General features: G+C 39.1%; 1 protein-coding gene across 1 annotated transcript in view; it reads left to right on the top strand.

The window, feature by feature from the left end:
* The first annotated feature begins 7544 nt into the window (after positions 1-7544).
* Positions 7545-24240, top strand: part of KCNJ16 (potassium inwardly rectifying channel subfamily J member 16) — an 86176-nt gene continuing 69480 nt past the window's right edge. Inside the window, exon 1 of the mRNA XM_042455956.1 lies at positions 7545-7589. The gene's annotated coding sequence lies outside the window, so the exon portion shown is untranslated. The remainder of the gene's footprint in view (positions 7590-24240) is intronic.

The raw sequence follows: 24240 nt of genomic DNA, 5'->3' as shown, positions 1-24240 counted from the left end.
ACCTGTGCATACTATTTCTGCATTCTACAGAATGGTTTCTTAGTAAAATCAAGTATGGGTGACCCTCTGTCTCTGTTCATGTGTTGGCGCATGTGTGTGTGCATACACATATACACATGCATGCAAATATGTTACAGTTTTGGGAGTGAATTCTGGTGGGAACCATGCAGGAGTTTCCAGAGCCTACCCCCTTGGCATAGGCAGCTAAAACAGATCTCAAGCAGGAGCATCAAACTTCAACCCCTAGAAATCCTGACATTCACCCTGCCCTTGCTCCCCCAATTCTTCCCTTGCCAGATTGAGTTACTGGGTCTCAGGCTGGTCCCTTCAAAAGTGCATTTGTGGCTGTGTTGATGTGTGGGTTTTTTAGTTTGGTATGCATCCAATTCAGGCTTGACAACGAGCCAGAGACAGGTTTAAAACAAAAATAAGAACAGATTTATTAAACACAGTGTAAGAATGTAACAAACTGTAATAGTCTATTATTCAGGCTGCCCAATATCATATGCAGTTTTCTCTTTTTCCTCAGATCCAAAACTCTGTCTCTGTCAGCTCAAAACCCTGTTTGTGTCAGCTCAACACCCTGTCTTACAGTCAAACCCTGGAAGACTCAAAGCATACAAGACTCAGGTAAACAAGAGTAGGTGATAATGGGTTAGACAGAACAATGGTCTGATTGAAGACCAAACCTGACATGACATATATGATCTGTGATAAATAAGATCCTCATACTGAGGAACAGTACAGCCCATGTTGTAGAGTCATAGAATCGCAATATTGAAGGGGTACTTGAAGGTAATCTAGTTCAGAGAGGGGCTATTTCTGTGTGATATGCATCTGTTCCCTTTCTGGACTTGGTATGGACCACATCACACCCCACTGTGTAATGTTGTTGTGGGAAGCTTCTCTTCTAGCTTTTTTAAAAAAAATTCAAGAGCCACATCCCTGCTTCACTCTACTGTATAACATGTTTCAGGGGTTTTTCTTTTTCTTTTTGCACAGTTCCCTTTAAGGGGCACGGGGAACATTTTCACCAAGTTTTTGTTCTTCTGCTCCATTTTAGGCCCAGAAAAGGCCTTAAAAATAACAGGAAGTGATTTGGAAGTCATTTCCAGTTCACATCCTGTTTTAACAAAAGGATAACTTTTTGAAAAAGAATCCTAGGGTCCCAGCCTTGTTCTGTAGAGAATCAGGCTTCCAAGAGCACGACTCTCCTTCTTTTACTGCAATAATCTGGCATTATTTACTGCCACATCAATGAATTTCAGTGATTGAAAAGATAGAGTAGCCATAAGCAGCCCATGGAGCATTTTTTGCTCACTTCAGGTCCACTCAGACCCTTTGTTATTTGAAGACCCTGCAGTGCAAAATGCAGCTGCAACCTTTCTGACAGCTGACCATCCATCCTTTGCTAAAATAACTCCATTGAATTGAAACAGATATTCTGTACTGTACTGATGAACAGCTCTCACTCTTAAACCATTTCCCTAATACATAGTCATAATCTGCTTGCCTTACCATTTTGGGCCATTGGTTATCATTCTGGCCTCTTTAGCAAGAAATAACAATGCTTTTCCATCTTCTGAGTGTTCATAGCCATTCAGATATTTGAACACTGCTAGCATGTCCATGGCTAATCTTCTCTTTTTGATTTTAAACATACTTAGGTGTTTGAAATTTCCTACCTAGGACTTCATTTCCAGACCTTTCATCCAGAGGTTATGATTCATCAGGGGTAATTTACATTGGAAAAATAGCAGAACTGGAGAGGGTAAAATGTCTCTGTATTAGCACATATCCATTCTCCAAGTAGTCCTAGAAAATTGCTAATTAATGAAGGGAGAAGGGCAAGCCTCCTCTGAACAAATCTTGCAAAGAAAACCCCATGATAGAATGCTTTATAGTCATCATAAGTTGGAACTGACTTGAAGACACACAACAACAACAACAACAACAACAACATCAACAACATCAACAACAACAATGTGTAGGAGACTCTAATTATGAATCTGTCCCCATCAAGACTGGTCTGCGGGACCTCAGAATGAATCAGTTTCATGTGTTCCTTCCTATGTGCTTCATCAAGGGAATGAAACTTACTGGTTCCTAAGCATAAAGGAAAAGAAAGAAGGGGACAAGAAGAGAGAAGGCTTGAGAGGGAGGGAGGGAGGGATAGCAGAAAATCAGATTGTCAACCAATCACACTAATATCTATTCACCAAACAGTGTGTTGTGCACATGCTGTGAAACTCCAGCTTGCAAAATAAGGCTATTCATCAGTACAATATTTTTTCTTGTCCCAGTTTTCCCTTTTCCAATATGAGCTTATATTCTTTTTATATCTTGCGTGCGTCGTCGTTAGCACTGCCTTTGTAGTGGTGCAGCCTCGTCTTTCCTACAGGCGTGATGTTGCCAGGGAAAGGCACCCGTCATGGAGTGGTAATTAAAGCCTTTGTAGACCATGCATATTTTAATTATGACTTGTTTTAATGTTGAAAGTATTGACTCAAGCTGCCCACATGAGACACAGCCACACATTCCATGAGGGCCAGCAATGACGGCCAATGCATTCTTCAACAGCCCCAAATATTAAACAGACATTAGCTTGTTTTTTTGGCATTGCCTGTGCTAAACATGCATAAATCAAGCTGTATCATGGAGCTGGGATGAAAGGATGATTGGATATATGATGATGGTGGCATTGGTGATGATAGAATAACTTATGTGTTAGGAAACTGATCTGAAGCATTAAAATCTAAGAGGCAAAAAGCAGTGGTACCCCAATCCCACCCCCACATAAAAGGCGAAATCATTTTTTTTAAACATTTGCAGAGAACATGAGCACACCTTGTTTTTGTTAAGGGTCTGTCTTTCCACTAGCATGACCTCCAGCTTTCAGCTCTGTTGCCTACAGGGATTTGAGTGTTCTCGCATTTCAACCTGTACAAAAGCAACATCCTAAGCTCCATTGAGTTTTTCCTCAGTGAAAAGGGTCTTAAATAACACAGAAATGCCCTAGACAAAACAAGATGTGTAGACAGAATAGAAATGTCTCAGTTCAAAAATTACCTGATAGAGGAGAAATATGTGCCTATCAGTGTGTGTGTGTGTGTGTGTGTGTGTGTGTGTGTGTGTGTCCCCAGGAATGGAAAATTCCTGGCCTTTGCTTCCTGCTCTCCCTCGTTCTCTCTCTCACTCTCTCTTGGTTATACTGACCAAGGTAGGAAGGATTAGGTTTCTGCTGCCAAAAGCAATATCCCTTCTATGCTTCTCATTCTCAACTTTTACATGGAAAAAGAGGAGAACAGCCTTTCCCCATTTCTTTCTTTTTGGAGTTGTCATTCACATATTATTCTCTCATCCACAAGAAATCCCATTTTACAGTAGACACGACAGGCCATCAAGAACAGGCAAAGGTCCTATTGCTCAGGTGTGGGGTTTCGGTACCATAAGCTATCTACCTGAAACATGGTTGAAAAACTGATTTCTTGGATGTTGGGAAACCCTGTGATGAGAGGAGACTCCTAGAATCTTTAAAGTTCAAAACATATTCTGCATGAAAAATGCATGTGGATTTTTATGATCAGAAAATGGCAGAAAACAACATTTGTGCATAGAAGATAGGTTTTCTGCAGAGAAAACATCATCTTGCATAGAAAATAACATTTATGGTAGAAAATGTTGCTTTATGTGCAGAAATGTTTTTGCTTCAGAAAATGCTGTTTTCTGCTTAGGGACTTGCTTTCTGTGTATTCTGTGTATTTCTGTGTAAAAAGTGTAAACTTTTTTTGCACAGAATAAGTCCCAAACTATGAATAGTCTTTCAAGATATTCTTGTAGAGAGGAAAAAACCTGTAAATTTATTCATACTTGCCTGTGAGAATGACATTCATTTTAGCCTGCAAGATTTTCCTAGTCTATGCATGTGACTTCACTTATTGTCTGGGGATCTGGTTGTGTGTTTCTGTATGCAATATTTCCTTGGGCTTTATTTGGATTACAAGAGCATCTTGTAGGAAATAACAATAGCTAAGCATGCAGGAATGAACACAGTTTAAGTATCCCTATCCTATGCCTGTCTTAGGAGTGAAATAGATGGGCAGGAAAAAGTGGCTTGCAGCTGCCTTTTCCAAAGTCGCACTGAAACGCCACCAACCACACTGCCCGCTCCCAATGTCATGACCATGCTACTGAGAACTTTTTTTTACTGCCCCCCCCTCATCCTTGCACACTTTTGCAGGTGCAAACCACTGACAACTGCCATCCCATTGGATGGCCGTCCCCGTGAACCTGCACATATTCGTATGTGCAGCACTTCACTCGGACAGGGCATTGGAGCAGAGGCTGGAAAAGTACAATCATGTCCCCCTATCACCCCCTTCACCTCATGCCCCTTCTTTGACTGTTTGTTTTGTGTATGTTGTACTCATCTCCATGAGAGTTGTCATGGTTTCTCTTTTGGGCATTACCACCCTCACTGCTTGGGTACGGCAGCTCCATCCCTTTTAAATACGCTCCTGTGATAGGGTGTTTACATGCACAATTGAGGTTAAGGTTTGGAAAGAGTGCCCCTTTAGAGCTGCCCTGGAGTTGTTGTATTTATACGTTCATGTGAAGGTGTGCACTTTACAGGTAGAAGTGGAAAAATCCAACTCCTTTTTAGTCTGGCTTTTCTTCTCATAGCACGGCTGGGTACACTTTCCAGATAGCTTCGAGGCATGCATCGTCTAAATGCCCCAGCTCAAAGCCAGCCAGAAACCTGCTTATTTTGACTGTCTGTTGTCACCCCTTATGTCTCTCTTCCAAGGAAAACTAGAGGCTGCCATACATAATTATGTCAGTATTATTACAGGATTGTTTCATCTGGCTAACATCAAAATGAAGGTGCCTAGTACAGGGTGTATTGTTTAGGAGATCTCAAAGAAAAGGGGGATGATCCAATGAGGCTATAACAGATCATAGATGGGATGATGCTGTTCAGCATAAGCACTGCTTCAAAAGAATACGAAGGGAAGAAATTTTGCTGTTTGAACTTTAGGACTTTAGGGACATATTAATCCATTACATTCTGAAGGAGGTATGAGGTTAATAAAATTATTTCTCCAATCAACAATCTTTTTCTTTTTTAATATTCTGTGCTTCTGTTGCAGGACTGGATATTTGATCCTTGGCTTTGGCAGTGTGGCTTTGCTCTCTTTCCTTATTACCTCCATTTCCACATGTCCTTTTACCACTATCCCATTTTGCTCTTTATTCCTTATGGGGTCCCTGTGGCCCCTTCTCATCTGACACTACTTTCCTTCTTCTGTTGTCTTCTGTCTTACCTCCAGATCTAAACAACTAGTATGCACAACAAAACACAAGTCATGAGATGGATCCATTGAGTAATCTTGTCCTGCAGTCTGATGTGATAAAGAACCATGATGTGGGCTGCAGTATGTATGTTTGTGTGTTTGTTTATAATTTGGGGGTAAGAAAATGATGGCTCATTGGGGACTAAAATGACTTGTTCAAAGACAATATGCCCAGTGGTATATTTTGAATCTGAGGTTCAAATCTATAAATGGTCCTGCTTCTCTCCCCGCCTTCTACAATGGGCTTGGCTATTGCTGACCCAATTACCTTTTTCATGATGCACTTAAATGAAGAAAACTGAATTGATACATCAATACATGATATGGAAATACTGGCACATTTATTGTTTTTAATGGGTATGAGCATGACAGGGTCGGCTGGTGTGTAAGGTGTATGGGATTGTCTTGCAGGTCTGCTGATCTTACAGATCTTTCTTTCCATCTCCTAATGATGAATCCAGTTGTACCCAGTAGACCTCAGAGTCCACTGACAAATTTGTCATGCTGTTGTTGTTGTTGCTTTGTGCCTTCAAATAATTTCCTGGTTAGGGTGACCTTAAGGTGAACCTATCATGGGGTTTTCTTGACTGATTTCTTAAGTGGGGGTTTGCTATTGCCATCCTATGAGGCTGAGACAGTGTGAATTGCCCAATAACATGCAGTAGGTTTCATGGTTCAGCATAGGCTGATGAAATCAGGAATCTATGTTGTTAACTATTTGAAAATGTACTTGCTTCTTCCTAGAAACATATCTCATACAGATCTCACTTGATGAGATAGCTGTATTAGGCACCCTCTGGTGCTACATATTTTGGAAAAGAAGTTGCTTCATGAGTATTCACTTTAGAATGGAGAATTGTGTAATTTATGCAAATATGGGAAATACCATTGTTTATATGTGTGAGAGTGTGGGGAAAAGGAGAGAAGGTGCATATATAGATGGCTTTGGAACAAATTTGAGATTAGCAGAGAATATGTTCTACTTGTTACTCACTTTATGTTGTCCATTTCCCCCAGATATGTGCATTCAGCATGTGTGGGCTAGTGGGAGTGCAGGGGGTTCAGAACACACCAGGTGACACCTCAAATAAGGTATCAACAGGTGTGCTGGTGGGAAGAGGCTCCCTTCCAGGTCTGGAAGCTCTGCTAGCTGGGCAGTAAAGAGAGTCATCAGACCAGGAAAGGCTGTTGAAGGGTATTAAAAAATGATACATGCTGGGTGTCAAATATTCTAGCTACACCACTCTCTCCTATTGAGTTTTAATCCAGATTAGACTCCTGTCTGCTTATTTATAAATCAAAGAAGAAAGGGAGGTTCACCTGCACTTCCTGTTGCATGTAGTTTAGCTCCCAGATAAAATATTTAAAAAGGTTAAAAACTGTAGCTGATCTGATTAAGGAATATGTCTCAAGCATACCCTAGAATGAACATGTCAGCACCACAAACTGTCACAGTTTGTGTCCATGTGTACATAGAACATTGTGTTCTTTTTGGAACAAAGGGGCTAAACTGACCAGCATTTAATGCCGGCCTTAGGAGAGTGGGGGCATGTCATCTGCATGCCACATGCCCCGACACCACCTGTCTAACCAAATGGATGCGTTGTGCCGAAGAATCGGTGAAAAGCCGCCACAGTGCTAAAGGCGGCTTTTTGATGCTTTCAGAAAGAATGGCATTTTGCTGGTCCTTTTTGGCAAAGTGCCAGATTAGGCCTGCAGTGTGTGGTTGCCCCAGATCCAATCTGGGGCTCCCAGGGGCAGCGTGGAGCCACTCTATTGGGGTGGTCTGGTTTGCCCCTGAGACTGGCAAAAAGAACAAAACCAAAACCATGTCATTCTCTGTTAGCAACATTTCATTATGCATTACCTAACCAGCCTTGACTGCAAATATTTGTATTCTAAATGAGATATTTTTGACCCAGTAAATATTCCTCCTTCTCACTGTTGTTGAAATTCTCGTCTGGATGTGTTCCAATAGCCTTTATGCATGTTTCAGCACACTTTTGATGGGGCAGGAATGGTGGCATGCAAGCTGACTCCCTGTCACCTGATTCTCAAGATGCCAGCAGCTACCTAAGCAGATTCCCTTAGCTAGATTGCAGCTCCAAATTGGAGTAAATGTTTAACTGGAATCTTTGGAGTTTGTGGCTTTGCATTCGGCTGATCCTTAACCCAACCCTTGTTTTTGCCTTACAGTTTCCTGACTGAAGGCATGAAGGTAGCAAAGGAGCAACAGTAAGTAACTTTATATCCAGTATTGTTATTACTTCTATACATACTATTTTCTGTACAAGGAAATAGGAGAACCCCAAAATTGTGCCAATATTGTCTCAGAAAGAAGAAAGATGTTGCAGAGAAGGAGAGGAAAGGGGGGCAACCCACATGGTTGACACCAAAGGTTTTGTTGGTGTAAATTATTTGATTTTCTTAGCCTGCAAAATGGTTTATAACTTTGGCCAAGCTGGGCAGAGCCTCTAACATGAGCTCTTTTGCTTGTCATAATGAACTCTTTTGCCTTTGAGTTGACCTTGGTCTTACAGGGGTTTAAATCCTGACATGGTAGATGGAAAAGAAAAATGCACTCACAATTCAGCAACAGGGTAGGTAGTGTGAGTCTTTCTTAAGATTATAGGACTGATTCTGCAGGAATGTTTCCTGCCCCATAATATCCTTGGAGTAATTTATTTGAGGACTGTTAGAATATGAAATCCACATGGGTTTTGAAAGATTCATAATCAGGAGTGAGCAGGAAATCTAATATAATGAAAGGAAAGCAATCACAGTGAATTTGATGTGATGCTAAAACAAGGGCTCCATGCAAAAGAGATCCTAATGGCAATGTAACGTTTTCCATATGTGTTCCTCTGTAGGTATTTTTCCATGGAAGAAAAATGTTCCATTGCAATGCAAGCACTTTCTTTCTCTCTGTTTTTGTATACATTGCAGCTGGAAGTTGGGCAATTAATGGGCCCCAGGCGGGGCTGAAGGGAGAAACTCTTCCTAAGGAAAACTTATTTGGAGGAATATAGGGTTTGTTGTTTTGAGAGGAAAAGGCCTTACTTAGTAGATTTACTTGTGAGGTCCAACCAGAGCCTCATAAAGATTAGCAGGCCAAAGAAGAATTCTGCTTTTAGTAAAGAGTGAGAGACTATGAAATCCAATGTACATTATATGGAGCCCTAGTTGACTGGAAACACTCTTGGATATTGGAAAGAGGTTCTTATATGAAGTCCTGGTGTGTTATGCTTTGGCTTTCTCACAATCCTATATTTTCATTTGGCTTGCTCTTAGGAAAATGGTAGGCAGATAGCTTTCTTCTCCATTGTAAAAGGTTGCCCTTCAGTCTTTCCTCAGTTGTATGCATTGGCTATTGGTCCATTGCTGAGCAGAATTCAAAGTGCTGCTTTTGACCATTAAAACACTACGTAGCTTGTGTTCAGACTATTTGAAAGAGTGTATCTCCTTATATAAGCCAGGGTGTGTGTTCAGATCTGCAGAGGAGGGAATTCTCATAGTTTCACCATCCTCACAAATGTGGCTGGTGAAAGAGAGTATTCTCCATGACTGCACCCATGCTGTGAAACTCCTTTCCTTGGGAGATCTGGAGATCCTCTCTTTCTGTTGGCGGTTAAAGATGTTCTTATTTAGGCATGCGTTTTGAGTTCACTTATGGAGTTTTAGTGGGTGTGTTGTATTTTTTAAATTTTTAAATGTAATTCTACATATGTGTAATGGTATTTAGTTGTTTCTAATAACTTTTTAAAATAATAATAATAATAATAATAATAATAATAATAATAATAATGTTATTTAATTCTCTTTTTACTTTTGTAATCAGTGTTTTTGCCATTATTGTTTTTGGAATTATTCCAGCCACCTGAGATCCCATTTTGAGAGAAAGTAGGTATTTAAGGCCAATATATAAATAAAATAATAAAGGATTTGTAATTCCATTCTCTTGCTTGTAAGCAAACATGTTGAATACCTACTGGCTCTGTGTGCATGGGCATAAAGGCATGCATTCATGTGTGATTATGAAACACATATTCCCCCTAATGTGAAGAACTTCTACAAGTGAGTTGTTGTTGTTGTTGTTGTTGTTGTTGTTAGGGTTTATTTATATAATGCCATAAATTTGCATGGCCCTTTACAGAAATCATTCAAGCAACATATAACCTGCCAATGGTGTACAATCTAGCAGTCATAGAATATAAAATAATATATGGTACAGTTCACCTGCACCATACACGGGCTTCTCTTATGTGGCTTTTAGCTTACACTTAAACAACAGGAGAATTAAATGAATGGTGTGCGTGCCCCATTGTTTTCAATGGGGTGTGTGTCTGGAACGGATTCTTCCCATAAGGGGAGGGCTGATTTAATTATACAAATTATCCCAGTAAAATACAGATATAAAACTATAAAAACTGGATGGTCATCAATCATATTCTAGGATTGATATGTTTTTAGTGGCAAGAGGACTGTTAATAAAAATAAAGGGAATGGAGATATGACCCAGAACTCTATCAGACCATAATTTGATATAATTAAACATAGATAAGGTAAGAAAAGTTAATTATGAATGGAGTCTAAATAAACAAATACTGAAAGACAAAAATTTTGTTAGCAAATTTAAAAAAAGATTTGATCTATAGTTTTAAGAAAAACATAACACCTGAAATAGATATGACAGTACTATGGGACACAGGTAAATCTGTAACAAGAGATTCAAGAGATTCAGAGAACAATAGAATTAAAGAAACTTAAAATGGAGTAAGAAGAGAGGATATTATAAGAATTAAGAAAGAAAGAGTAGAAATTAAGAGAAATATCAAAAAATAAAAACCTACAAAATGAAATAAATTTGCTACAAAGGAAAGTTAAATAACAAGCAACAGAGGAAATAGCACAGCAACTGAAAAGAACCAAGCAAACACATTTTGAAAACACAAATAAAATGGGGCATTGGTTAGTGAACAGACTGAAAAAACAGACTAAGAAAAGATTAATAACAGACATAGAATATAAAGAAAAATTACAAATAATCAAGAAGAGAACAAAAGGGCATTTAAAAGATACTTTACAGCCATGTTTAAAGAAGAAAATAATCTAGGTAACTTGAAAGAAAAATTGAAAAATATTTAGACAGTATAGTAATACAAAAATATCAAATGAGGAGAAAGAAAGAAATGTTAGAGTGGCCAATCACAAAAGAAGAAATCCTAAATGCAATTAAGAACTTGAAAGAAAGGAAAGCTCCAGGGCTGGATGGTTTTCACTGTATACAACTCAGGATCCATTGGAAATTTTATCTTCAAAATTCTTTGAATTAATTTGTAGATTTTTAACCAAAAATTCTTAATTTTGTGACATGTCCACCACAAGTGGCACATCATTACAACTTTTTAATGGCATCTTCAGTATTTTCTTTCTCCTGTTTTGTATATTTTATTTTACTTAACTGGGGTGTAATACCATCTGTTGCTCTTTTTCAGAAAATTTTCTTTCAGGTCTTCAAACATGGTAAATGTACTCATTTTTATTCATGCTTTTCCCCATCTTTCTAGTTATATTGTAAGCCCCCTGTCTTGAGCCCATTTTATCATATATTCTTTAATTGCTTCTTTTTCTAATTCTTTTGTTATTAATATTTTCTAGATTTTTGATACTTTCTTCTTATCTGTTTCCCATATTACTTTGTCTAGCTCATAATAATTTCCTTCAGATCATTCTTTTTTCTTGTCTTCTTGAAATTTCCTTTTAATTTGTAAATGGTTGAACCATTGACTATTTATGTTCTCCTTCACATTAAGCTCAAAAGATGAAAATAGACATTGGCACATAATACTTTATTTAATTATAGTGGCAAGAGTATTAGTTTCCAAAAAATTGGATATCAAATGAACCGCCTTGAACAGAAGATTGGCTCTTGAAAGTCAAAGAACTAAAAGAAAGGGATAAATTAATCTTTCTATTAATAACAGACCAAGCCAGAGAATGGAAAAGGAATGGGATGTGATAATAGATTTTTGTGGAGGAAAATGGGAAATAAACAAAAATCTTTTATAAAGGAGAATGTATATTGAAGATTCTTATGAAGTATAAGAAAACAAAGCAAACAAATAACATGTGGGGAAATAGATATAGAAATAAAAATGTATAGTGGAAGAAACTAATAGAAAAATGGTTAAAGGTAAATAAAGATTTAAGACAAAAATGAAGCAAAATTAACAAATTGCGAGAAGTAAAAGGGAATCACAATATAAAAATATAAGATTAAGAACTCAAAAAGTATAAAGGGAATACTATTTTGTTTAAAGATCTTATTCACTAAGGACAATTAAAGAAGGGAGAATGTTAGTTAGAAATAAGTATGCACACAATAAGGAACAGGGTGCAAGTTAAGAATTAAGATGATATGTAAAATTAATGTATGTAAAATTAATGTATGTGTGAGGATGATAATGTAAATGTGATTTTTTTAAAAATGAATAATAATAAAAACTATAAAAATATAAAACAGATAATGCATCATTAATCCAATTTATCAAATAATATTAGACTACAGTCTGGATGCTCTGGAAAATAAAAAGTCTTTGTTCAGATTTAAAACCAGCTAGGAAAGTAATAATCCACAGGTGTTTGGGAAGGCGGTACCAAGAGTAAGGTGCGGCAAGCAAAAAAGGATGAATCCACTTCAGAGAAAAATAAATGAGTATCCAGATTGTTGGGGGCAAATTAGCTTACAGTTGTAAACCGCTTAGACCAGGGGTAGGCAACCTTTTTGACCTGGGGGCCGGGTTGCTGTCCCTCAGACAACTCGAGTGGCTGAAGCCAAATAAATAAATAAATAAATAAATGTTTTTTTTTAAATTCAATAAATAAATAAACAGGGACAAATGTAGGACAAAAAATTAAAATGGAGGAAACTTTTTAAATTTAAAAAATGGAGGACACGCAAAAAATCTGCTGATTTTTAAATTTTTTAAAAATATAAATGCATATTTCTGAGGCTTCTATAGACAATTGCCCCCCTTGCCCCCTTGCTCCTCCTTGCTCCTCCTTGCCCGCCATTTGCCCCCCTTGCCCACCACTTGCCCCCCTTGCTCGCCACTTGCCCCCCTTGCCTGCCGCTTACCCTGCACGCAAAGGCCCCCGTGCGCCTGCGCCGGAGGCCAAAGGCCCCCACACGCCTGTGCCGGAGGCCAGAGGCCAAAGGCCCCCGTGCGCCTGCTCCGGAGTCTGGAGGCCAAAGGCCCCCACACGCCTGCGCCGGAGGCCAAAGGCCCCCGCATGCCTGCGCTGGAGGCCAAAAGCCAAAGGCCCCTGCATGCCTGCGCCATAGGCCAATGGGCCTGTGCGCAAGCCCTCCCTTGCCCGCCGTGGCGGCCTTTGGCGGTGGCAATCGGAGTAGGACTGAGTAGGGGCCGGTCGCAATGGCTCGGCGGGCTGCATGTGGCCCGTGGGCTGTAGGTTGCCAACCCCTGGCTTAGACACTGCTTAGGCAGTATGAAGCGGTACATAAATGAAGCTTGTTTGTAAATCCTAGGTGGGATAAAGAGCCCCGAATCACTGGAGTGTAGATCTTGAACAATATTATAAAGAGAAAATTGGCATGATTTAGCTACAGCCTGGATCTGGGGAGTGAATGAAAAAGAGGCATCAAAAATAAAGCTAAGGCTACGTGCTTCTTTCACAGGATGGATGGGGACATTATTAACCATGATAGAAAATGTATATTGTGAAGTAAGTTTTAGCAGCAAAATGAGTAATTCAGTCTTAGCCATGTTAAGTTTTAAGCGCCGATGAAGCATTCATGTTGAAATGGCTGAAAGGCATGATGTAGCACGTTGTTCAATATCTGGAGAAAGTTCTGGAATGAAAACGTATAGCTGGGTGTCATCAGCATAAAGATGATATTGAAAACCCTAAGAGCTGAAAAGATTAACTAAAGATATGGTGTATAAAGAAAATAACATTACATGCACAATTGCATTTAATAAAATTAACAGGGGAACTGTTCTTTCAAAAGCGAAAGCAGACATTGAAAGGTCTGTTTTCTTCATCCCTAGAACATTTATTTTTTACAAATTACGATTATAGTTCAAATATCAGTCTTCAGCCTGGGCTAAAGATAGAAGAGACTGAATGTGACTGGCAATCATGATGGGTCCCCATAACCCATTCATGAACTTTACTGCATTGGCCCTGGAACGGGCCTGTAGCGTCCCCAAATGGAACGTTCTGGGGACGGGAGGTGGCAGGGAACATATTTTACTGCACAGCGAGAATGCTGCCACCACCGCCGAGCATCCCCATCCTGTTCCGGATGCGTTCCGGAGGGGGCAATTTTCGGGAATGCTTGAGAAGGAAATTGCCCCCTGGGGAACACATCCAGAATGGGATGGGGATGGTTGGTGGTGGCGGCGGCAGCGGCAGCATTCTCACTGTGCAGTAAAATGTTCCATTTGGGGATGCTACAGGCTCGTTCCAGGGCCAATGCGGTAAAGTTCCCTGTCTTAGCATGGATTATTTTAAGATAAGACTACTGAGCAAAGCTAACCCATGGAGTCATTGCAGTAGGGCATTGCATATCCATTCTCAATTTTATGGCCATTTCTCCTCCAGTAGCTCCAGTTTATACAGGTGCTCTCCTGCTATATCTCCTTTTTGGAAATAATAAATTCCAGCAGCTGGAGGACTCCTATAAACCCAAAAATTTATTCACTGTCCCTTCCACATCAAATCCACTGGCTGCTCCAGTTTCTGAGTCCTTTTCATTTCTTCGTGGGCAGTTTCATTTCTGGGCCACTGCAATCTCACTTAGCATTGTGGTAGAATAATCCTAGACTGACCTACTCAGAAATAAATTCTAATGCATTTACTTGAGGGAAATGAATACTGGACCACAAGTTTAAATCTAATCATGGAATCTGAACTACTGTATGCCTGCTGAGAAATCAGTGGCAGTAGTGGAAATTTGAGTCCAACACCATCTGGAAGGCCAAATTTGCCCAGCTCTGTCCTGGAGTAAAAGATGTTGCTAAATTCAAGTTATATAAAAGGATATCACATGTTTTCAAATGTTTTTCCTATCATTTGCTTTTGCATTTTCTCTAAACATGAGATTCTTTTGTTCCTACATGATATTTTTCATACAAGCAATCACAGTAGAGGATTTCATTTCCTTTTTTGGTTCCTACACTAGCAGTAAAGATGGCAACACATTTTGGTGGGAAGGTTAAAAGCAGAACGTGGACCATGGAGTTTGTTTTGAGATGGATTCAGATGCTTCATCCTTTCCATCAATATGTCTCCCAGGTTCCTTGGGGGGGGGGCATCATTTTTTAATGCTCGTGGGTCAAATATCAAATTCACTCCCATAAAGTGTCCCAACACACTATTCTTAGGCCTGCTGCACTGTCACTCAAAACATAATCCTTAAAATTATTATTATAAATACACAACTGCTTCTGGGGTGCTTCTAAAGCATCACTTACTAGATGGGCTGTAGGGATATAAATCCATGTTTCATTGTTACACATGAAAGTGAAGAAATTCTAAGGGTTTCTTCTTGCTGGGTGAGAGTAAAAGAATTTTTGCACATTTTATAAAAACTGTACATTTTTAAAAACGTTTTGCACATTTTCTTCAATTTTTTTGTTTTTATATTAAGAAAAAAAATTCATTTGCAGGGTCAGCCCTGGTTAGTACTTGAATAAGAGACCACTAGTGAATAACAGGTGCTATAGGCATAAAACATTTTCTGCACAAAAAATGTTGGGAAGGTGGGGCACTGGTTTATTCCTTTATTGAAAAATGCTGCAGAAGTTGACTATTTTGATGCAGAAATTTGACATGCTGAGATAACCTTTATCATGAAGGAAAATAAAATACAATAAAAATCTAAATATTCCTTACACTCCTACTGAGCAATACACAGATGTGTCAGTGCTGAAGAAATGGGATTTCACATTAGCCTGTTTTCCTGAGGTATATTTATCAGTTTGCAATGCTCATGATTTGATGAACAGTTGCTGCCTCATGTGACAGATGGCTTGCAAAATGATCTGTCTAGTAAGGCTATATAAGGACAGATACCAAATGTCCTTTCTCACACTGATAACACTGACATACATGCTATGTTTGGAAAAATACTGCAGTGTCAAATCTTTGTAATTTTTCTGCAGAATGTCATCCATATAACCCAACATGCTCACAGTTTCATTTTTAGCAGGTTTATGTTATACTCATATTTATGAGTTATATACATAGATAAAGGATCTAATCTTTGTTGGCCACCAAAGGACCAATCAAATGAGGCTCATAGGCAGGATCTGGTCTGTCGGTGACTATTCCCAATATGGAAGCAAATCTGTGATCCAAAACACATTGCAGAGATAATCCATTCTGAGACCACTTTAACTGCCCTGGCTTAGTGCTGGGGAATTCTGGGAACTGTAGTTTTGTGAGACATTTAGCCTTCTATATCAGAGAGCTCTGCTGCCCCAATAAACTGCAGTTACCACGATTCCCTAGCACTGAGCCAGAGCAGTTAAAGTGGTCTCAAACTAGATTATTTCTGCAGTGTGTTTTGAACCTATATGTAGAAGCCTCTTTTGGTGGGTAGATAATCTTCTTCCAAAATTGAATGGAAACTAGCCATGTATTTTCTTGCTCTGGGGGGGGCAACAGATCCCACCACATGCTTTGGTTAACATTAGAGAACAAAACTACTTTACTTTGTTCTTTCAAATGTTTAACTTTCTGCCGTATGACAAATGAAACTTTCTTGACAAAAACATCAGTTCAAAACAATATTCTCGACACAATTGCAAGAAACCTTTCACCCAGAAAAAAGAACAATTCTTGATGGAAGAATTGTCCCACAAGAAGGGCTCCATCATTTATTTTTTTTAAATGAGCAGCATTGTTTGTCACTCGATAGTAGCAGACAATCATAACTGTGAATAAAATTATTGGCTGCCAGTGAAATGAAATTGTTATGCAATCTTTGGAACAAAAAAAAATTAGGGGAAAGAAACTTCTGTATTTAATTTTCCTCATTACTAAATATATTGTCCTTACTTTGTATGATTTCACAATAATGAAAATTCAGTAGCTCACACTGTAGGGGCTATTTCCTATGAAAATTAAAAGAAGAAACTTCTAGTAATATAAAACTAGGGTGGATTCTCATTCTAAATGATTGCAAGTGTTGTCTGTAAGCTTGAAGTATGAAGTTTCAAGATACCAAATCTCTGCCCTCATTCTGGGAATGGAAATCCCACAGTACTTGGAATGAACTTAATCTTGCTTGAACTACATGGAAGTTCTGCAGCTCTGCTACTTTCTTTTGATGTAATTTTCACTGTTCATGACATTTGTGTTTTATACATTATTTATGATCCCACACAAACATATATTTCTTGGAACAACAAACATGTTAAGCAATGAGCAAGAGACAGAAGGATCCTTCTAAACCTATTCAAAAGCTTTAGAAAGCTCCTCTGATGTGCAGTGGGGACAAGCTGCCAAACAGACCTCAAATCACACCCCAAGCCCGATGCTTAATGAATTTTCTGTTTCTAGATGAAGTTAGGCCAGCAAATCAGTCGCTCAAAATATACAAGTTTTGAGTGAATCAAGTCAGTGCATCATTTATTGCCAAGTTGAGTCCAATGCAGTCACTGAAGTGACTTGAGTTCTACATGAGTCTGAGTCAATTGAGTTGAGTCCATATTTGCAAATATAATATGTGTATAATGTAATTATGGTGTCAGCTGCTTTGGGTTTCAAATTGAGAGAAATAAATGATGTCATGTGTGGAATGATTCTTAGACTTCCAGCTCTGATATCATTCAGAAATTTATCATCTTTTCAACCAATCTACTGAGCTCATACGAACAGGCCAAAATACAGCTGCTTTGGTTCACTTTGGAGGTATGCTATTTAATTGCATCTTAAGAGACCAGAAGCTGCACCCAGCCACTCTCCAGTCCTGGAGCGCAGCTTTAGTGCAGCTTCTGGCCTCTAAGATGCATTAAATAGCATACCTCCAAAGTGAACCAAAGCAGCTGTATTTTGGCCGGTCTGTAAAAGCCCTAGTGACAAGTTACACTGTGAGGAAACTAGGGAAGGATTTGAAAAACAGCTGAAAAATATATTTCTCAAGTATTAAGAAATCCTATTGAAAAAAAATCTGGACTGCTGAGAATATTTGTTGCTCAGGACTTATATTGCGCAAAATTCACATGTGGCTGTTTTTGTTTGTTTGTTTTTGGACAGTTTTTCTGTGCAAAATATGATAACATTATCTGCACACATAATGCTATTTTCTGTGTGAAAAATAATGTTTTCTGCACAAACGTACTGTCATATGTGTGGAATAAACAATGTGAGTTTTATATAGAATAAATCTGAACATGTGAATATTCTTCAAAATTGCTCAATTTACTCATTGCTTCCTTTGAAAAGAAAATTAACAAAAAATTACATCCATGGGTCATGGCTACATCCTCATGCAGCCATGAAAGGTCACTGACAGATGTTGAAAAAAACCTAGTCTATTTCAGAGGGTTGTATTATGGATAAAACAGAGGAGCTTGTCTCCTTACAGGGAAGTGTGTGTGTGTGTGTGTGTGTATAAATAGAAAAAGGCTATAAAATACAGTGCACCCTCGTCATACGTGGCCGCGACTTACGTGGCTTTTAGCATACACCCAAAGCCGCACCTGAAGAAGGCTTGGTGCATCCCAGAAGGGAAAACAGTATGCATGCCTGTGGTGTGCACATTGCACTGCGCCACAGGCATGAGCCCCATTCTTTTAAATGGGGCTCGAGCATACGCAGAATTCCCCTTATACAGGTAGGTCCAGCACAGATCCCCCATGTAAGAGAAGGGACCACTTGACATTGTTTTTAAAAAGCTAGATAAGAAGAGTGATCTGAGCAATTTCTTTAAAATGATGTATCAGTCCTTGAATAGGTAGAAAAACAATAAAAAGCAGTGGGGTGGGCATGCACATGATAAAAGTATTGTATCACCCATATTTGTATCTTGCCTTTCCTCCATGAAACTCAGGTGTTTATCAGACGAGCTCTTAAAGAGGTACTATTCCAGTGTGACTCCTCTAGCTGCCTCCTGTTGCATGCTGGGATTGGCAGTTTTAACGAGGGGTATTTAGAATTCTCAGGCAGAGAAGTTCAGCTCCTTAAAACTGCCAATCCCAGCATGCAACAGGAGGCTGCTAGAGGAGTCACACTGGAATAGTAGCTCTTTAAGAGCATAGTGTGATAAACATCTCAGAATGGTTGTGTGTGTGCATGTGTGCTTTCAAGTTGTCTGTTGACTAATGGTGTCCCCATGGATTTCATAGGGCTGTCTTGGGCAAGAAATCCTCAGAGGTGGTTTTGCCAGTTCCTTTCTCTGAAATATAGCCCACAGCATCTGGTATTCATTGGCAGTCTCAGAGTACTAACCAGTTCTGACCCTGGTTAGCTTCCAGGACCATACTGACTCTGGAGCCTTTAGGGTATTTAGGCCTCTGAGGAAATGGCAGGATATGCTTATTAATAAAAGGCAACAATTCATGTATTTTAATGATATTTACATTTTTCAGTTATTTCAGTCTTTTCAAATCATGCATTTTCAAATCTACATTTCTCTGGTATTTCTTTACAATCAAGTAACCATATTTTTTATCATTGCCCTTTTCAAAATAATTTCTAATTTCTGCTAAGGATTCTCAGTTTTATTTGGGTGCAATCATATGGCAGAGTCAATGTGGTATAGTGGTTTGAGTGTTGGACTAGGACACTTTGAGATCAGGGTTCAAATCTCAGTTTGTCCATGGAAACCTACTGTTTGTTTGCTTGTTTTATTTTTTTATTTATATACCGCTATTCCAAAGATCATAGCGGTGAACAGCAAGTAAGCTAATTAGCAAGTAAGCTAATTTGCCCCCAACAGTCTGGGTACTTATTTTAGCGACCTCGGAAGGATGCAAGCCTGAGTCGAGCTTGGGCCCTTTTGCTGGTCTTAAGAACTCGCAACCTTGTGGTTTCGAGTGAATGGCTGCAGTACAGGCATTTACAGTACTGGGTGTCCTTGGGCAAGTCACAGTCTCTCAGCCTCAGAGTAAGGCCAAGGCAATCTCCCCGAACAAATCTTGCTAAGAAAACCATGTGATAGGTCTGCCTTAGGTCACCATAAATGAGAAATGACTTGAAGGCACACAACAACTACAAAGCTACAGGACTACAAAATCTGAGACATCTTGTGTCACAAACAAAACTAGAATCTATGATGACAGCTTGAAGTTTTATTTGCAGTGAGAGATTATCAACATTAACTGACAAGCAACACAAAAAGAATGGTCTGATATTAAACTAGGCAGATATTTCCTGCCACATTATGTTCCTTGACACTAGGAAACAATTTAAAACATGAGTCCTACCTGTAGGTTTTATACCTGCTTCTAGAAATTTCCCATTACTATTTCATGATATGAAAAAATAATAATCAGTGTTTGTTCGGGTAGCAGCCTATGATTGTGAGATATAGTCCTGGAATTAGCAGGATTCCATTAAGAACTTTAGAATATAAATAAAATCTCTTGCCAAATCCCCATCTAGTTTAAAAGCAAAATTGTCTAGTTACCAGACCTTTTCACTCACAGATCAGATTATATATTCTGGGATAGGCATGCAGCAAAATTTCAAATCCACAAACAGTGATAGTTTTATTGGGCCAATTGCAAAGCACGAAATATATCTCATAACATTGGAAGTTCCACTGGATTCTTCATCAGACAAAGATGTTAAAAAGTGTAGGAGAAAAGTGACAATGTTAGAGTCACAGCCCTACATTTTGTCTCAGATGTTGCTTCTGTTGTCAGTTAAAATGCTCTAGAGAGATGTCAATGCAGGTGGAGGCCTTTCTCATTCTTGGTCATGTGGGGACTGGGGACAAAGGTCAGTAGAACACAGGCAATAAAATTTGAAATCCATTAGATTATGTAACCCAAAGGTGCATGGACCACAAACATAAAGCAAGCTGCTTGTTTTCTCCTCTGTGCACATGCATGAAGGGACATGGAGATAGAGTGTTTTCATGGGAGGTGGGGGGGACTCCAGACAAATGAACAGTGCTGTTTAGATTATTTCTGGTGGAAAATTCCTTCTTGACCCCAAATACAGAAAATAGGGCAACCATTTATTAGAACATATCTCTTGAACCAGTGGCTTGATACAAGGTGATGGTATATGGAAAATAGGAAAATTAAACACAGATTAAATCAGTTTTAACTCCCTTGTGTAACTTGGTGTCCTTGACTGCTGCACATATTTACCTTATCATAACAATCATAATGTAATAAGACCCACTCATGTGAACTGAACTGATATTTTGAATGGGGTTGTGCTTCATATTGGCAAATCACATGTTAGCTCTCCTTGCTTTTCATCTGCTGCATTTAATTCCAATGTGCAAAATATCCCTAGCAATACAGCAGGACTATGCGTGGGAAGATTATCGGGGATGGAAGAGTTGAGTTAGAGTTATGATAATAAGCAACATTGATAGAATGTGGGTTATATGAAAGGGCTCAGTGAACCAGAAATGTACATAGGGACCGGGAGATAGTATTCAACCTCTCTTGGACAGGGTTCTTCTCATACTGAAAAGAAAAGGTGTAGAGCATCTGGTTTTGGTTTTTTTTTTTTTTTTTTGGTAATACAGAAAGACAACAGCTCAGCCTACATCCCACAGTTCTCTAAAATTAGAAGATTTCAACAACCTAGTCATATCCTTCATAGTCTGAAGCATCTATCATTACTTGAGGTTAGCTTGTGAAAATAAACTCTTGTTTAGATTTTTAACGTGTTTCATTCAAACCTGTTACCCAGAGTCCTTGTCCAACACTCATACTACTTCACCATGCTGGCTCTCACCTAGTATAGAATATTGTAGGGTAATTTTTAGCTGGAACTGAACATAGGGAACACATCACTTCAATTTTGAAACAGCGGCCTTTGCTGTTTTTAACTTATAAAGTCCAAAACAGCTTGGGATTTGGGTGCTTACAGGACACCTTTCTTTTGCATTAACCTGCCCATTTATTGTGACACTCAAAAGCCCTGCTTGGTCCCCCCATCCCATTTAAAATTATTTACACAACCCTTTTTGGTATGCCCTTCCCAGAGAAGCTGGCCTGGCACCATCTTGATTTATTGCTGGCTGGCAAAACTGGAAGGAAACTGTAGGCACAAAATAAAGTCACCAATGAGGGCAAAGCCAAAAAAAGAATGCCACCTCCTCCTTGCCTTCACCTTCTGTCATGTCAGCATGAATATGGCAGAAGTTTGAATTTGGTGGTTAATCCACCTTGGCTTCTTCCTTTCCCAGTTTGATAGAATTGTTTTATTGCACCTACTAAAGTATATTGGCCATTGGCATTACACCTTCCTTGGTTTGCAATAAAATAGGCTTATAGTTGAAGCTCTGAGAATGAGTTCAGATTTGGGTGAGGATCCACTAGTTGGTTCTCCATAATAAACAGCATGAAGCATCCTCCACTCAGTATGAAGATTGGCTAATTCAGTCTATTACTTAAAAAGGGAGAAGAGACATCTATTCTTCCTGATCCATGCTTGATATATGGTAGAAGGACTGTTAAAGGTTATATCATCACCCACAATCCTGGTGTAATTTCCTTTCATAGATGGAAGATACAGATGTGAGAAAAAAAGAACAAATATCCCTCATTCCATTCTTTTTGTATGCATCTGTAGGATTCCCTAGCCCCTTTCCAGTTCTTTCTAAACCCTGGTAGAAACAGAAGTTCTAAAATTGATTTTAGAATGCCACAACTTTCAGCCCCTTCAGTTCATTTGCCTTTCCCTTCTCCCACTCCTACTCCATATCACTAATATTGTGCATGCATTGATAAAACACTGGAAAAATATCAGTTTTGTACTGATCACGTGTACGCTTTCATTTAGCTACTTTTTTGGGCATTGTTTCACTAATGTGTGTGTGTGTGTGTGTGTGTGTGTGTATCTGTGAATTTAAAATAAGCACTGCCAAAGATGAAACAGTATTTTGAGATTCAGTATTGATTGTGGCTTTGCTAAAGAAATCTGCACATTATAATGTATGCTCGTATGTTCTGTTTATATTTGGTTCATGGCTTCCTACTGTGGTGCTGAAAGGATAGCGCCTGCACTAAAAAAAACCCCAACTGTCAGGGCTTCTTATTTTTATTTTTTAAAACCTTCATTAGAACCAGAAATAACTAAGTGTCAGACCTTCATTAGGCTCAAAAATAACTTGCCCCTCTACCCAAGTAAACTAAATCTGTGTTATAATTCCAGGCAGGTACCTATATTTCATTGTATGCACTGATGTGAAGGGGTCCTTTGGAGCACATCTAAAATGAAAGACTTGTTTTGTGTTACAATATTTTGCTAGAGCATGCAAAATCATGTATATGAAGGGGGAAATTCAGAGTCTCTCAGCACTATTTCCTTAGCAATTTTTTTTTTTTAAAAAATCAGTCATAAAAAATTAGCTTCAGAAACAAAATCAGTTCTGCTTTTCTTTTCTCAGGGCTTTGATTTTGTAAATGTAATCTACAAATTCAGAAATATCATGTGATAAAGAGTTTTCTTGAGCATGGGGAAACAGGGAACTTCATGGCATCAGATCTTTTCTGGTCTTGGAAGCTAAGCAGGATCAGATCTAATTAGTACTTAGAGGGAAGACTATCAGGGAATACCAGTGATATACTGAAGTCTTTTGCTCTAAGTCACAAGTAACGTTTCAAGTATCTACCTTTGAGTCTCAAGTCCTTGCAAGATACTTCCAAGTCAAGTCTCAAGTTCAGTTTTAAATCTGGGAGGCAAACTTTAACAGAAAAGTAAAGAAAAGAAGGAGGGGCCCATTTCTTGAAGAGTAACAGGAAACATCTTTGGCAATGGTCTTCAGGGAAAGCTTGAGGTGTACTCAGCATCCGGTCCCCATTGCACATTGGAGGAGACTTCTAAAGCTTTTCAAAGGCTTTAGAAGGATCTTTCTGCCCCAAGCCCCTTACGTATTTGCTGTTCCCTTCCAAGAAACATGCCCTGCACTCTAGGGATAGGTGTTACCTACTGCTCAGAGTGAATGACACCAGCACATTGTTTGCTAAAAATGTACAAGTTGTGAGTCAAGTTGAGTGAGTGCATCATTTATGTCTGAGTTGAGTCCAAGTTGAGTCATTGAAGTGGCTTGACTCTGAATTGGGTCCAAATCAATTGATTCAACTTGGATGGAGGAATACCAAGTGCTGTAGGCTATATTTCAGAGGAAGGCAATGGCAAATCACCTCTGGGTACTCCTCAAAGCAGTGACTCTCACTGTTGCCAGTGGGGGTGGGTAGCACAGTGAGATGCTGTGTAAACAGCCACTCACTGTCACTTCTTCCCAGAACATTTGGATCAAAAGCCGAGTCTTTTAAATTCAGTATAAGGGAGGGCCTAGATTTGCTGCAGGCCTGGACTTCCCATGTGGAGGTGTTGGCCCTGCATCATCTGGACAGGAGAATGTGAGAGTGGGGAGAAACCACTGCAAAAGGCCCAGGTAGATGTGCTCTCCATGTAAAGTAAGGTAGTGTGATCATGTAATTATAATTAGCACTTTAATCAATAATAGAAGGCATTTTTTTCTAAGTCAGTCAGCTTCAAAACTCGTTGGCCTAAATGCAATGATCAGTTCCAATTAGCACAGACAATTATTTAATTGCCATTGATTCAAAAGGTCTCCTCTAGCTGAGACACTTATTTCAATGGGGTAATAAAGCACATGACTGGACCTTGCCCTTCTATATACACTTGTCCCTCCATA

Source organism: Sceloporus undulatus, chromosome 2, assembly GCF_019175285.1.
Source record: "Sceloporus undulatus isolate JIND9_A2432 ecotype Alabama chromosome 2, SceUnd_v1.1, whole genome shotgun sequence".
NCBI classification, from domain to species: domain Eukaryota; kingdom Metazoa; phylum Chordata; class Lepidosauria; order Squamata; family Phrynosomatidae; genus Sceloporus; species Sceloporus undulatus.
The sequence above is the reverse complement of the archived record's forward strand: the minus strand, read 5'-3'. Positions and strand labels throughout refer to the sequence as shown.